The sequence below is a fragment of the Dipodomys spectabilis genome, unplaced genomic scaffold, assembly GCF_019054845.1.
Source record: "Dipodomys spectabilis isolate Male_0828 unplaced genomic scaffold, ASM1905484v1 ptg000273l, whole genome shotgun sequence".
In the NCBI taxonomy this organism is placed as follows: domain Eukaryota; kingdom Metazoa; phylum Chordata; class Mammalia; order Rodentia; family Heteromyidae; genus Dipodomys; species Dipodomys spectabilis.
In genome coordinates, this window is record NW_024870950.1 from 736,915 (window position 1) to 750,383 (window position 13,469).

Here is a 13,469-nt window from a genome sequence, read left to right on the forward strand (position 1 = left end):
CATGTGTTCGCTATTGAGAGGAATTTTGGATGTGTCTTCATTTTTATATTGTGAGTAAAGGACCACGAAGCTCCTTTCACATGTCATTGGGTGTATGTGTGCATTCATTTATTCTATGTATATTTCTGTGGTGAGACTTTTCCAAAATGGTGGTGCCAGTGTATGCAACAGTAGTGTAAGAGAATTACTTTTGGTTTGCAGCTTTTTAAGTTGTTGATATTGTTGGTCTTTTTAATTTTTAGCCATTTTGCTCTGGGTATTTTCATGTCTCCCTGTGGTTTTTTATAACATCATGCACATTTTCCACATTATTTATTGGTTAAATTTTGAATGTGTAAATGCACATATGTATCTATATGCTAGCTATTTATTAGTTATTTCCTATATCTACATTTACATCTATAGGAGTATGTAGCTGTATATCTGTATTACATGTATTCTACGTCATGGATAGAGTTTTATTCTTTCACTAGTATCTCTGAAGAATGGAATTTCTTAATTATTTATTCTAGAAATCAGTATTAATTTTCTTTTATGTCTTGTTTAGGAAATATGTTCCCTATCCCAAGGCCATAAAGACATTTCATTTATTTTCTCAGAAACATCAAATTGACACAGTACATTAATTGCTGGGGTTTGTGCTTGATTTTATTAATAACCAGAGGAACAAAAATTTAAAAGCCACTGGGAGATATGACAATACACATACAATTGAGAAGCCTAACAACACCAACTAATGAAAAAGCTGCAGACACTAAAAGGGTCAATTAGTTTCCCACTTCTCTCTTCCACATGCATGTTTTCTTGCCTTTCTGTCTTTCACCAGATGATGCAGAGAGAAGGTCCTTGCCAGATGATGGTGCCCTGATACTGAATTTCCTGGCCTTCTAGAAACGTAAGCAATAACTTTTTCTTTCTCTAAATTAAGTATTCTGTGACATTCTGTTAAAGCAACCTAAATTGGACTCATAATCAGGCACTGGAAAGACTCCTATCTCCACTGTTCCAAAGGGCCATATCTGACATATATGAAGTTCTCATACATGTGTGCCTGTTTTTCTTTTAATTTTTATTTTTATTGTTAATGGAAAGGTGATGTACAGAAGGGTTACAGTTGTATAAGTCAGTTAATAAGTACATTTCTTTTTAGACAATGTCACCTTTTCCCTTTCTCCCAGTTTTTCCCTCCCATCTCTATCCATAATGTGCCTCTCTTTTAAAAATACACTATTTCAGCTGGGCACCAGTGGCTCATGCCTGTAATCCTAGCTACTCAGGAGGCTGAGGCCTGAGGATCATGGTTCAAAGCCAGCCCGGGCAGGAAAGTCCGTGAGACTCTTATCTCCAATAAGCCACTAGAAAACTGGAAGTGGTGCTGTGACTCAAGCAGTAGAGTGTCTACCTTGAGCTGAAGAGCTGAGGGATAACTCCCAAGCCCAGAGTTCAAGCCCCACGACTGACAAAAACAAAAAAACGAAACAAAAAACCACTGTCTTGGATTTTCACAACACAGCTAAAAGAATTATGAGAAGGGAATTAATGGTGTTAAATGTGTTGTTAGAAAAGGTAAGTCTTAAGTTAATCTGGATTCTGATTTAAAAATAAATTCTGTTGATAATTTAACATTTTTTTCCCACGAGAAATATTCTCTGCAGATTCACTGGAAAACTCTACCGAACATTTAAGGAAGCATTTACACCATTTTATGCAATATCTGTTTTTTAAATCACCCTTTTATTTATTTTTAAAAATAATTTTATTGTTGCTGTACAGAGGGGTTACAATTTCATCAGTCAGATTATGAGTACATTTCCCTTTTTTCTTGGACAATGTCACCCCTTCCTTTTATTCAGTCTCTTTTAATGCTTTGATAATGTTAACTTTGCCCTGCTACCAAAAGTAGGGGTGACAGGAATGTGCCTGACATCTTTGCTGTTAGCTGAAGGTAAATAGGTACAATCTGTTTTTCCTGAAGTCACTTTTGGCAAGACCACTTTATAAGCCCCCTATCTGTGACCAAAATCATGGGGTCTGACTGGCCCTGATGCTCCCCACACGATGCTTCTGTTAGTAAGTCCCCCAGTAGCTTGTGCTGAATGCATTCCTGAACCTGTCTGCCCTTTTCTGTCTCATGGTACCTTGGGAATAGTTTCATACACTGGGAGTCCCTTGTTCATGAATAAGGATATAAAAATATAAATAAGCACATAAAATATACTCAGCATCATTAACTCTTAGGGAAGTGCAACTTAAAACCATAATGAGACATCATTGCACACTTATTGGAATGGCTAAAATGAAAGACAGTACAACCCCAAGAATACAAAGAAAATGAATCGTTTATTGTTATTTCATTATGTGAATTTGTCTTGCTTGGAGTTCACTGTAATTCTTGAAACTGTCCTACTGTCTTCTGTCAGTTTTGGAAAACTTTCATTCTCCCATCAATTCTGTAATCTAAAAAGTGTTTTTTAAGAATGCCTAAATATTATCCTTTTCTAAGAGAATTGATGGAGACACATTTACCTACATTGTATATCGTTTCCATTAAGTATGGAAGCAAAACAGAACAACTATACATGACATTTTCCTGTATTGTACTCAAAATGATCTTTCTCTCACCTGGATGTATAAAATACTTTTGTTGTATGTTTTATTCCTAGTTAGAGTTAACATTTATTAGGATATGAGGCAGTTAGCTGTTATTATCAGACTTTTAAAAGCTTAAGGATATTGGGTGTTGGATCAGTTCTTTATTAACATTTAAAACTCTTGGATTGTTAAAGTTTTTGTTAGCTGAGTATAACTTTTTAACACTTCCAGGATCTCTGTCTCAATTTCCTTTACTGTAGTCCTTTGAGCTGTCAAGCTTAGCTCCATTTTGCAGATGATATCTCTCTGACACGAAGAAGTTAAATGACAAAACAAGCATACCAGGGTGGGAAATCTCACTTTCTACCATTCTAAAACATTGCACAAGATGCCTTCTATATTTGAGTGCCCACTATATATCCGTCAAATTGTCTAGATTATCCTTCCTTGGGCAAAATAAGGGCTGAATAAAACCAGGAGCAAAATAGAGCTTCCTCATATTCTCTGTGCTTTTATGCCACCTCATATAGGAGAGAGAGGAAAGGAGGAATTTGTTGCTTTCACTGCAACAAGGATGCTGCTTCAGCATAGTATACAAAGCTTCCCAGATATGTCCCTCTTGAAATGTGTTGCTTGATTGCTGGTAGCTGACCGGGGAAATGGGATGAGTTGCTTGTAGATTCTATATTGACTCTGGAGATGGTGAAAAGATAGCTAAGCAAAGTTGCCATGAGCCTTGGCTATCAATAAATGTGTTGAATTGTGAGTACCTCTTTTGATCACTTTGAGGATTAGGAGAACAAGGTATGAGTGTGAGACATATGGAGATGACTGAGGCACATGTTTAGAAGGCACAGAAATGGAACATGAGAGTTGCTCTCAAGATAAACCATAACTTATATAGGACAACCATTCTGTCAGCAGTGTTGATGGAGTAAAGGCAGAACAAGGGAATAGAAGCAACTCCTAGTTTCATAAAACCTGCAGCCTAGTGGGAGGATGGTTAAGAAACAAGTAGTTACAACACTTCACATCAAGTTTTACCAGGAGGAAAGAAGAGGTTTCAAATGGGGTACTGGAAGTTGTCCCAACCCAGCATGGGAGAGGCCGGGAAGCATTTTTTGAGCTGGTCATAGCTCCCCAAGGAAGCCCTAAAAGAAGATCACATACTATTCAGGAGGCAAACTGAGGAATAACATATGCAGGAAAATGGAGATGTTTCAAAAGAACCAGAGTTACTTGGTATAACTTTAGCTATGGCTTTAGTATACTGGATGAGATTTCTCTAGGCATAGTAGTACTTTGGTAAACTGGGCAAGGATGCATTGCTTGAAATTTATAGTCTCTCCATGGTTTGAGCCATTGCCTCCCTACAATTGGAATGCTCATTTAGGAACCTGATTCATTTGTGGAGGGAAACAAAGTACAGTTAGGTAAGGCCCACTTCTGCATTGAACTGCTTGCCTGTAAGTGGGACCAATTTCTCCATGGAGGCAGAGAGTGCCCTCTGGTGGAAATACAGTGAACACCCTCTTGTGCCTTAAGGACCCCTAACCTACAGAGCAGGCATTTTTGGCAATTACCTATGAACCATAGAAAGCAAAGTCAGCTGAAACTCTGATTCCAGATTAATGCAATGGCAGAGTTACTTTCTATGAAGAGCTGGATAATCCTATTACCTACATTTTAATCCTCTTAATATGTGTAAAGAAGTTTCCAGATTAAGATAAACTGCAAAAAGTGGGAAATATTTTGTCATTTCTCTTTCAACTCCACTCATAGAACACTGATTTAGTTTTGGGTAGTAAGGTGAGTTAGTAACTGGATCTTCTGGTGTAAACAGTGTCCACAGAGAAAGTTCATTTCTTCTCATCTCATCAAAATACTCATTGAAGGTATGGCTTAGGAATGTGACTTTGACTCATTGTGAAATGTCTGGTCTTTCCAGTTGCTCTAGCGGCTGTTCAGGACAAAATGAGAAGCTGTGCCTGAGGGAGGAGTCAGCCATGTCACAGTGTACCAGGGCTTGGCTACGCTGGAACACACCAGATTACCACCTCCTGCAGGAGATGAATTGCCGTCCTCTGTGCAAATGTGCGGTGGCTTTGAGGTCATTCAGTTTAACTTGAGATGCTTCAAAAGGCACAAGAAGGAAGGTGTTCTCAGCAGGAAGAGGGCAAGTTGGGAAAATAAGCCTGTGTTGCTCCCAGAATCCTCTAGGTGGTGCTGCTGTGACAGCTATTAGTGGGATTTTTTTTTAGCGTAATGATCACACCAAATATTTAACTTTAAGTGTTTTATACTTATAGTTAATTGTTAAGATAATACAATTGATAATATATACAACACATTTACATTAGAGTCTTATAAGAACTAGCCTGCAGCCACAAGTTACACGACAAAGCAAATTTCAAGGTTTAGAATACATGTACTTCCTGGTTAGCAGTTAATTATATTAAGTCGCATGTGGGTAAAGTTTGCCACATACATAAAAATCAACGCTATGATGAGCTCTCCCTTACCTGTACCAAGTGAGACAAAGCAGTGCTCTGTTCACAGGTGCCAAATTAATTTTTACCAAAGGACCTTGTTCTTTTTTGTTTTTCCCCTTTAACTTCTTTTTGTGGATAAAGGTAAATAACTACATTAAGTATTTAAAAATCCTTAGTCACAGCTTGCTGCTTATCTTTGCTAATAAAAAGGTTTAGAAACCATTTTTTCTTTATCCCTGAGAATGGCCTGAGTGTGTATGTGTGTGAGTGTATGTGTGTGTGTGTGTGTGTGTGTGTGTGTGTGTGTGTGTGTGTGTGTCTAATCACTAATCACTTCTTTATTTTAAAGCAAATTGGTTTTTGAGCTTGGATCCATTGAAATGCAGGAGTGGTGTGAAAATTTGTGTTTGATAATTGTCCCAATCTTAATCAAGATTTTATTAAAATCAATATTTGATATGCTGCTCAATTTAATTAAATTAAGCCACAGAGAAATGAGTAGTAAATGAGTTTGAAAATCAATCACAGAATAAGGTATGTTTCTTTTAATTAGTGGAATATCTGAAATGTTGGGTAAGGCAAGTGCTGATGAGGAAAGAGAGAAACAAACAAGATGCCACTTTTGTTTATATAAGATGAACACATTCTTCCTGCCAGGCACTCATGAAACATAGTCTGTATGTGTCTTCATTTCTTCTGGAATGAAATGAGAAGGTCTGTTTCCTAAGTTTAAGATTCAAGCCCCAGTGGGAGCCATGAGGGCTGTGTAGTCCATCTGTTGGTAAATGGCAGGCCTAAATTTTAGTACAGTGTCCAAGTTCAAGTTGCTAACAAATCAGAAGGACAGGCACAGTCTATGTCTATTTTAGAGAACTTCATAGGCACTAATTTCCTTCTTAAATGTAGTTGTCGTAAGAAAGTAATTAGGAAGGGGAAACCCAGATTAAAAGGCATGAGAGTTAACTGGGCCTGGTGGTACATGCTGGTAATTCCAGCTCTCTGGAGGCTGAGGCAGGAGGATCCAGATATTGAGGCTATCTGGGCAAAATAGGGAGAACCTATCTCAAACAAAACAAGGGAAAATGCCATGATAGTTATGTGGCAGGTCTGAGTCCCAAGGTAGACACAGAATATAATTCTTCACTGCATAATTTATGTTTATTGGGTGGCCGAGGGTAATAGTGTTAGTAACAAAGAGTTCTAATGAGGGTTAGCTAAATGTGGTGGGATTAGAATACAATTCAGTACCTAATAAGCAAGAAAACAAATTTAATATGCATGTTAATTCCTTCACTCATAAATATTTATTGAAGGGCTACTGTGCACCAGTTGCTATCCTAGGTGATGTGGATATAATTGTTAAGTCAGAGCAACTGCTAGAATTACAGGAACCAGTTTTAGTATGAGAAGTTGAAAAAGCAATCCTTTTATGAATAGAGGATTTTTATTTGGGTAGCATGTTGTGGAGAATTGACATTCTCATTATTATTGTTAGTGCTAGCATTGGATATAAGTGGCCCCCTTTCTGATTAACTGCACATATATGGAGGAATACTCCTTAGGCTTGATGAGTCATTTTATCACATCAAGACAATATCTGATCTTCTTAGTTCAACATTTATTCATTCATTAACTTACACATGTTACCAAAATATGCTTGTAAGGTGCTCACATTCTTGTATCTACTGAAGATATTAAAATGACATTGGGCTCTTCCTTAAGAAACCCATTAAAGAGTAGAGGAAAGATGTAGCTATAGGTCAGAATCTTCCTAAGAGCCCAGAAAAGGAGTGGTCACAGACCAGAGTCATTTGTGAATTTCATTTGCATGTAGCACCTGCTGTGATTTGCATACACTCTGTTCAAACTACCCTGACACAAGTCCCAGTTGTCAAATACATCATGGTGAAGTAGCAAGCAACTCACTTTTCTGTTGGGAGAACCATCCTGGGAAGACTATTTTCTTAAACTAAAAGAAGTGTCATCATGGTCCATTGTAGAAAGATCAAAATGGCACCCTTAGGTGCTCAGTCCACAGAACTTCATTTCCATACATGGTTTCTCTGTCTGCAGCTGAGATGACAATGCGCTGCTTTTCTCTCATTGCAGTATTTTTTGACCCCTCATCTAGACTTTAAATACTCAGCAAGATTTAAAGTTGTCAAAGAATTCTAAACTTCTCTGATCTTAGGAAAAAATAACTGCCATCTTATTTGAAGAGCAAATAGATGCACATTCCTAGTGGTTTGAATGGGAACTATGAAGGCATAAGAAACAAAACAAAAAGGAAAACACCCTGAGTGTTGAGGTTGCTATTTCTGACCAAGTTGGAACTGGGAAATATCAGCTGTCTCAAAGGAAATCTTATTTTGCCAGAAGACAATCTTGGCTTAAGCGTGGCTCTGCATGTTTGTATCTACCACTGCAGACCAAGACCGCTTGCCTGTCATTTATTATCATTCACAAGGTGGTGTTAGATGCTCAGCTTTTAAAAGATCTGGCTTTTCAGCAGTATTTTTACCCCTGAGAGTATATATGAAGAGCTCTATGTTGTATATTAATCAGACCTTTCACGACTTGCTTGGAATGGTATTTGAAATGTGTCTGGGAATGTGGTGAATGAACTATGCTCAAAGTGTGCTCTATTATTTATTACTCAGGAGTCACTCCATCTGAGACCTAGGCTGAAATAAAAGGCACCAAATACCTATCTTTACTGACTCAGTGTTCTTCCTTTCTCCTCCCTGAGCACTCTCCTATCTACAAAGGATTCTAGGATTTGATTCCTCCTAAGAGCCAGTTTGTAAGTACAATTAGACTAAAATCTGTGATTTAAATGTCTACCTCTTTGTGTGGATATGTAGATGTCAGAGTACATGCCATTCACTTAGCAAACATGCCTAGAGGTTGTTCCTCCTAGAAATACTCCCCCCTACCTGCTATTTCCCAGATGGAAAGCTCTTATACATCCTACAAAACCTGGCTCAAATGTCACTCCCTCTTCTACCTTCTTTGATTGCCCAGGAAGTTGTTCACTTCCCTGTACTCTTGCCATTTTTCCATAGATGTCTATCATATGCATTTTCCATGGGGTACTATTACCCCAACAGTGTGAAATTAGCTCTTGGGGGATAGGGGATAAAAGAAAAGAATTTTATGTATAAACTACACACACACACACACAAATACATGTGTGTATATGTATATATATGAATAAAATGCACATAGAGACAGTTTTTAAAATTTTTGAGGAATATTAAGAAAAATGTATCATGAAATGTTCCTTATTAGGATGTCAGCAATGAGAACAGAATGAGAAATGCTTTGGATTTTTGTAACAATTGCCTTTGTGCAACAGTAGTTAGCATTAGTCTGTGTATCTCTCTTCTGAAACGGTAGCCTCTAGTGCAGTACTTTCACACACTAGTGTGGGCGCGCACCAGTTTCTTGAAGGAGTAAATGATGATTGATGTTTGCTTCCAATCTAAACTGCTTCATACCAAAAACTTCTGCAGAAATCCTGAATATTATTTCCAAGATCTTCCTCCAGAAATTTTACTTTACTAGCTCAGGAATCAGGCCATTTTATAATGGGAATGATTATCCTGTTCAAGATTTACTTTTCTATTGTTTCCATTTATAAGAACAAAATCCTTAACCATAGATGTTAAAAAAAATTCTGTTGATATTTCTCATCCTGGTCAGACCACAGAACACTGGTTTACATTCAGTGTCATTTTCTAGGAAAAATACTGGCAGCTTTGAACATTTCCAGAAAAGTTCAACAATGTGAGCTTCTCTCCTTTGTGAGAACATTAGATTGAAGGGTAATAGGAGTGTGGCAGGCAGTGTGGTCTGGCTTACCCCCAGGAACGCCCTGGGCAGGATTTCTTGGTCAGAATGGACAAATTTGAACAATTTTGTAAGTGAATGAATGTCTAGGGGCTGTTTAACAGAGACATAGGAGGGTGATTTCTAGTGGTGTGACATGAGCTCTTTAGTTGTGTCCTAGAAGAAATCATTTCAGAGATTTGACTGAAACTATGGGAGACATACTTATCAAATTTATAGATTGCACATGCTACAGAGGACTAAAACACAAGAAAGACACTTCTTTATGAACTTTCAAGTGAGTCAGAGCAGAGCTTCTCAAGCCTTTCAGATACAACAACCACTTTATATAAAATAGTTCGTAATGCCACTTTTCCTGTTGTGAAATAAATGAACATCACAGACAATATAAGCTCTCTGTCTCTACACATAATTTCCAGACATTAGCATGATGCTGTGAATGTAATATAAAGAAGAAATAAAAGGGATGGAAAAATAAAATTACACTGGGAAGCATAATGAAGTGCAATCAATCCTGTGTAATGCTTTTGAAGATGCAAATTTGTTCTGACATAATTGATATATTAGGGAACAATTTGAGCATTTGTGTTTGATTATGCATCATTTCATGTGTAAGAAACAAGGTGAACATGGACTCTACACAGCTGAACTCATCCCACAGAACATACTAAACTTGTGTTTGCACACAACTCAGACATACACTCCCCACTTCAGTTCTGCACATGTGACAAGCCACATGCACACCTGGTGTGATTACTTCCTTCCCAGTCTGACAGCCCTCCTTTTTCTCCTTTGTAATAACACGGACCTAAAGCAAACAGCAGTCTTTTTCAAGACTTATGGTAGTTCTTGTGGTTCTTATGTATAAACCATTTGCCACGTGTAATACAAGGCAATATTTATTTATTGTTTTTTTTTATTGGTTGGGTGAAGTGCTTGAACTCAAGGCTTGGGTGCTGTCCCTGAGGTTCCCTGAGGCTAATGCTCTACTGCTTGAGCCACAGCACCACTTCTGTTTTTCTGGTAGTTAATTGGAGATAAGAGTCTCACCAATTTTCCTGCCTGGGCTGGCTTTGAACTACCGTCCTTACATCTCAGCCTCCTCAGTAGCTATAGCTACAGCTGTGAGCTACTGGTGCTCGGCTAGTGCAATCAGTTTTATTGGGTTCTTTTCTCTGTACGTCACCATTGACATTTATGAATGTTGTGCTCCTAATTCCACTTTCTTCTTAAGTCTGGTGGTTTTTATCATGTGATCTTGCATAATGTGGTGTTTTGTGGGCATGCATTTATATATAGCTGGTTGTACTCAGATGCTTGTTTCTAGTGAATTATTTCAAAGTTAGGATAAGTAATATTCTTCAAGTAAGTAGTATTGACACTCTTTCCATCTGACATTTTGAAATAGGGTTAAGCAAGTTTATTAGCACACGTGTGTGACATTATTTGACTGGACCCTTCAGTGATAACAGTACAGTTGAATTACTCTGGAGACTTAAATATTAGAAGTGGACTTGTAAATGATATATTTTCTGTAATAATGAATATTGTCTTTTAAAATTCTTTACAAAACCAAATATACCTTGCCACTGATTTACCCAGTAGTTCCTTTCCTGGGAAATTTCTTTACATTAGTCCTATGCAAAACATACTTGTATTTATAACAAAAATGGACTATAGAGATAGCATATGGGCAGGACAAGAGAGACTATGAGAAGCCCAGGCTCCTGCCTTCTTTTTTTTTGGTCAGTTATTGGGCTTGAACTCTGGGTTAGGCACTGTCCCTGTGCTCTTCAGCTCAAGGCAAGTGCTCTACTGATTGCACCACATCGCCACTTCTGGTTTTCTAGTGGTTTTTATTGGAGATAAGAGTCTCACGAGACTTTCCAGCCCAGGCTGGCTTTGAACTGCAGTCCTCAGATCTCAGTCTCCTGAATAGCTAAGATTACAGGCGTAAGCCACCGGCTCCTGGCTCCTGCCTCCTTGAAAACAGTACTGTCTCCTCCTTATCATAAGACAACCCAAATACTCTCCACAAATTCCGTCTGATGATCCAGAGGGTTATAGCAATAGACTACAGCATTCTGGCACCATCAAGGGCATGTGCTTACTCCATTTTTCCTCCCTTTTCTCCTTCCCTCCCTTTCTTTGTTTCTGTTGTACTGGGGATTGAATTCAAGGCCTCAAGCTTGTTAGGTAAGCACTCTGCATTTAAGTAATGCCTTTGCCCTTTTGATTTTAAGTTTATTTTTCAGATAGGATCTCCAGCTTTTGCTTGGACAGGCCTCAGACCAAGATCTTCCTACTTCTGTCCCCAGAGTAGGATGGGACCAAATGTATATGCCAGCATGCTCAGTCCTCCTGCCTTTCTGTCCTGATCTTCTCAATGTGGCTTCTGTTCTTCTCATCTAGAGTTAGTAACTGCCAGAGCTAGAGTCTATATGAAGACTTCTATTTAGAGACCATGATCTTAGTTACTAGCTAATGGACATTTGGAGGACTTTCTGTCTTTTGATTTATAAGGCATTAGGAAGGTCAAGTCCTCCTGCCAATTCTAGGTGATGCCATTGAGGTGACCACTGAGCCAGAAAGGTCCTAATCTTGACCTGGTATGGCATTTTTCCTTCCTCTGTGGCCTTTTCCTGTCAAGAATGTGTGAAATTCTTTTGTCAGTGATAGCATTTGAATTCATTTTATGGATTCACACCTTTCTCCACTCTTGCCTGATTCTGCATCTATGAGCACTGTGAGCTGGAGGCCCATAGAGTTGAAAACCTTTTCCCCAGGGGAATAATTTTCCATCAATACTTTCCAAATGAGTCCTACCCTCCAAAACACTGCTGCCATTCGCATGAAGGGACATGTTCAGAAAAGAGATAGATGAACTAGCTGGTGTCACTTCCTCTTTTGACCTGGGAGACTTCTATTCACTTCTCTAGGCCACACATGACCTCTCACAATACCATCCATAACAGTGAAGAATCCAGCTATCAATAGCTTTTGACTACTCATGACCAGATGAATACCTAAACTATATGGTAAGTAGGAAGAAAGTGGTAATCCTAAGTCAAAGGGAATATAGGTCATTACTACTGTGCATAGGAGACTCAGAAAAATAAAATATCCTTCAACTTCAGAGTAGCTAGAATACTTATGATGAGCCACATGTTTCATTTAGGTGCTGCATAAATTATTTTCTTCAATTCCTGTAAGGAACATCTGAAAGAGAATTTTTATACCCATTGTACAAATGAGTGCATGGAGACATCCGGAGGTCAAGTGATATTTTCAAGGCCATATAATTGTAAGTGGTGGGAGTGTAATTCAACTATCCTATAGTTTAGACACTAATGAGTCTAGATTAAACAATGGGACATGCTTAACTTGGAATTCTAAAATTGTCCTCTAACTACAGTGGATACCATATAAGAGACATAGAGTGAGAGGCTTTTTTAGTGACTCTAATACTAGCTAATTATCACCTGACCTAATCACATACACCTTAGAAACTCAGGCACACATATAATCTCCATGTTCCAGTGCAAGGTCAGAAGGTACACAAACATCAGTCAAAGAAAGAACACTTGTACTTGAGTGTTCAACGAGCCATCTCTGTGAGGTATAAATAATAATGCAGAATGAAATATGTTAGATGCAAGATGTCAGCTATAATTTCAAGAAAATGTTGATTGCATGCTTTAGGAACTATTTCACAAAGCTTTCCTCCAGTACAGATTTTTCTTGTAAGGTAGTATGAAAAAAGAGAGAGAGATTTTTATTTTTACTTCGTGTTCATTGTTTCCTTGTCGGCAGCTGTGCCAGTGTGGTGTTGATTATGCAGAGAAGAATTATTTTGATTATTGACAGTTGGCTTTCTTCTCATAATTTGAAGTTCTTCATCTCAGAATTATTTCCTCACCTCCTCTCCTGTCTTCATATGAATAAAAATCTAAACACGCTTGCTAGGATCCTTACCCAAAGCAGCTGTTAGCAGGAGCATAGTTGAAAGTTCAGATGCAATTTTATGTTGAGCTCTCCCTCACGCTCGTTCCTTTCTCTGAGCATCACTTCAGTGGGGTGAGTTATCCCTGGCATGTGGTTTGTCTTGAATTCCTGAAAGGGAAAGGTCACACACTTTTTCAGGGGTCTCCTTCCTTGAATCCTTCAGGGTGACAGAGCACCCAGCAACTGACGTTCAAAAGCGCATGCCAGTGGCTTATCAGTCAGAGTTGGCTTGCTTGTGCTACTTCCAATACCTTTTGTTAGAAAAAACAAAAATGACCTGCCATGTGGTTTCAAGTGGTATAGATAACAGATGCCTCTGACATCTTGTCTTGCTTCTTCTCACTTCACTTGATTTTTGCTATAGGTAAGACACCCCCAAGTGACAGGAGCTCATCTCAAGCTTTCTCTTTACCTTGAAAATCCTCAGTTCAGGGAATCTGATACCAGGAACCTTCTCCTTTTACTTCCAAGCAGGAGAGAAGCTGAGGATACTCTGGGTTCTACTTTAAGCTCAGTCTTTCCTGAAGC

The 13,469-nt window shown here is 38.4% G+C and overlaps 1 long non-coding RNA gene across 2 annotated transcripts in view; it reads left to right on the forward strand.

The window, feature by feature from the left end:
* LOC122126172 overlaps positions 1 to 13,469 on the forward strand; it is a 60,692-nt gene that overhangs the window by 3,970 nt on the left and 43,253 nt on the right. The window contains exons 2-3 of one of the 2 annotated variants that reach the window (XR_006150864.1): positions 827 to 895; positions 4,541 to 5,192. This is a non-coding gene — a long non-coding RNA (uncharacterized LOC122126172). Of the gene's footprint in view, positions 1 to 826; positions 896 to 4,540; positions 5,193 to 13,469 lie in introns of those variants that run through there. The other variant, XR_006150865.1, reaches the window with a different exon arrangement.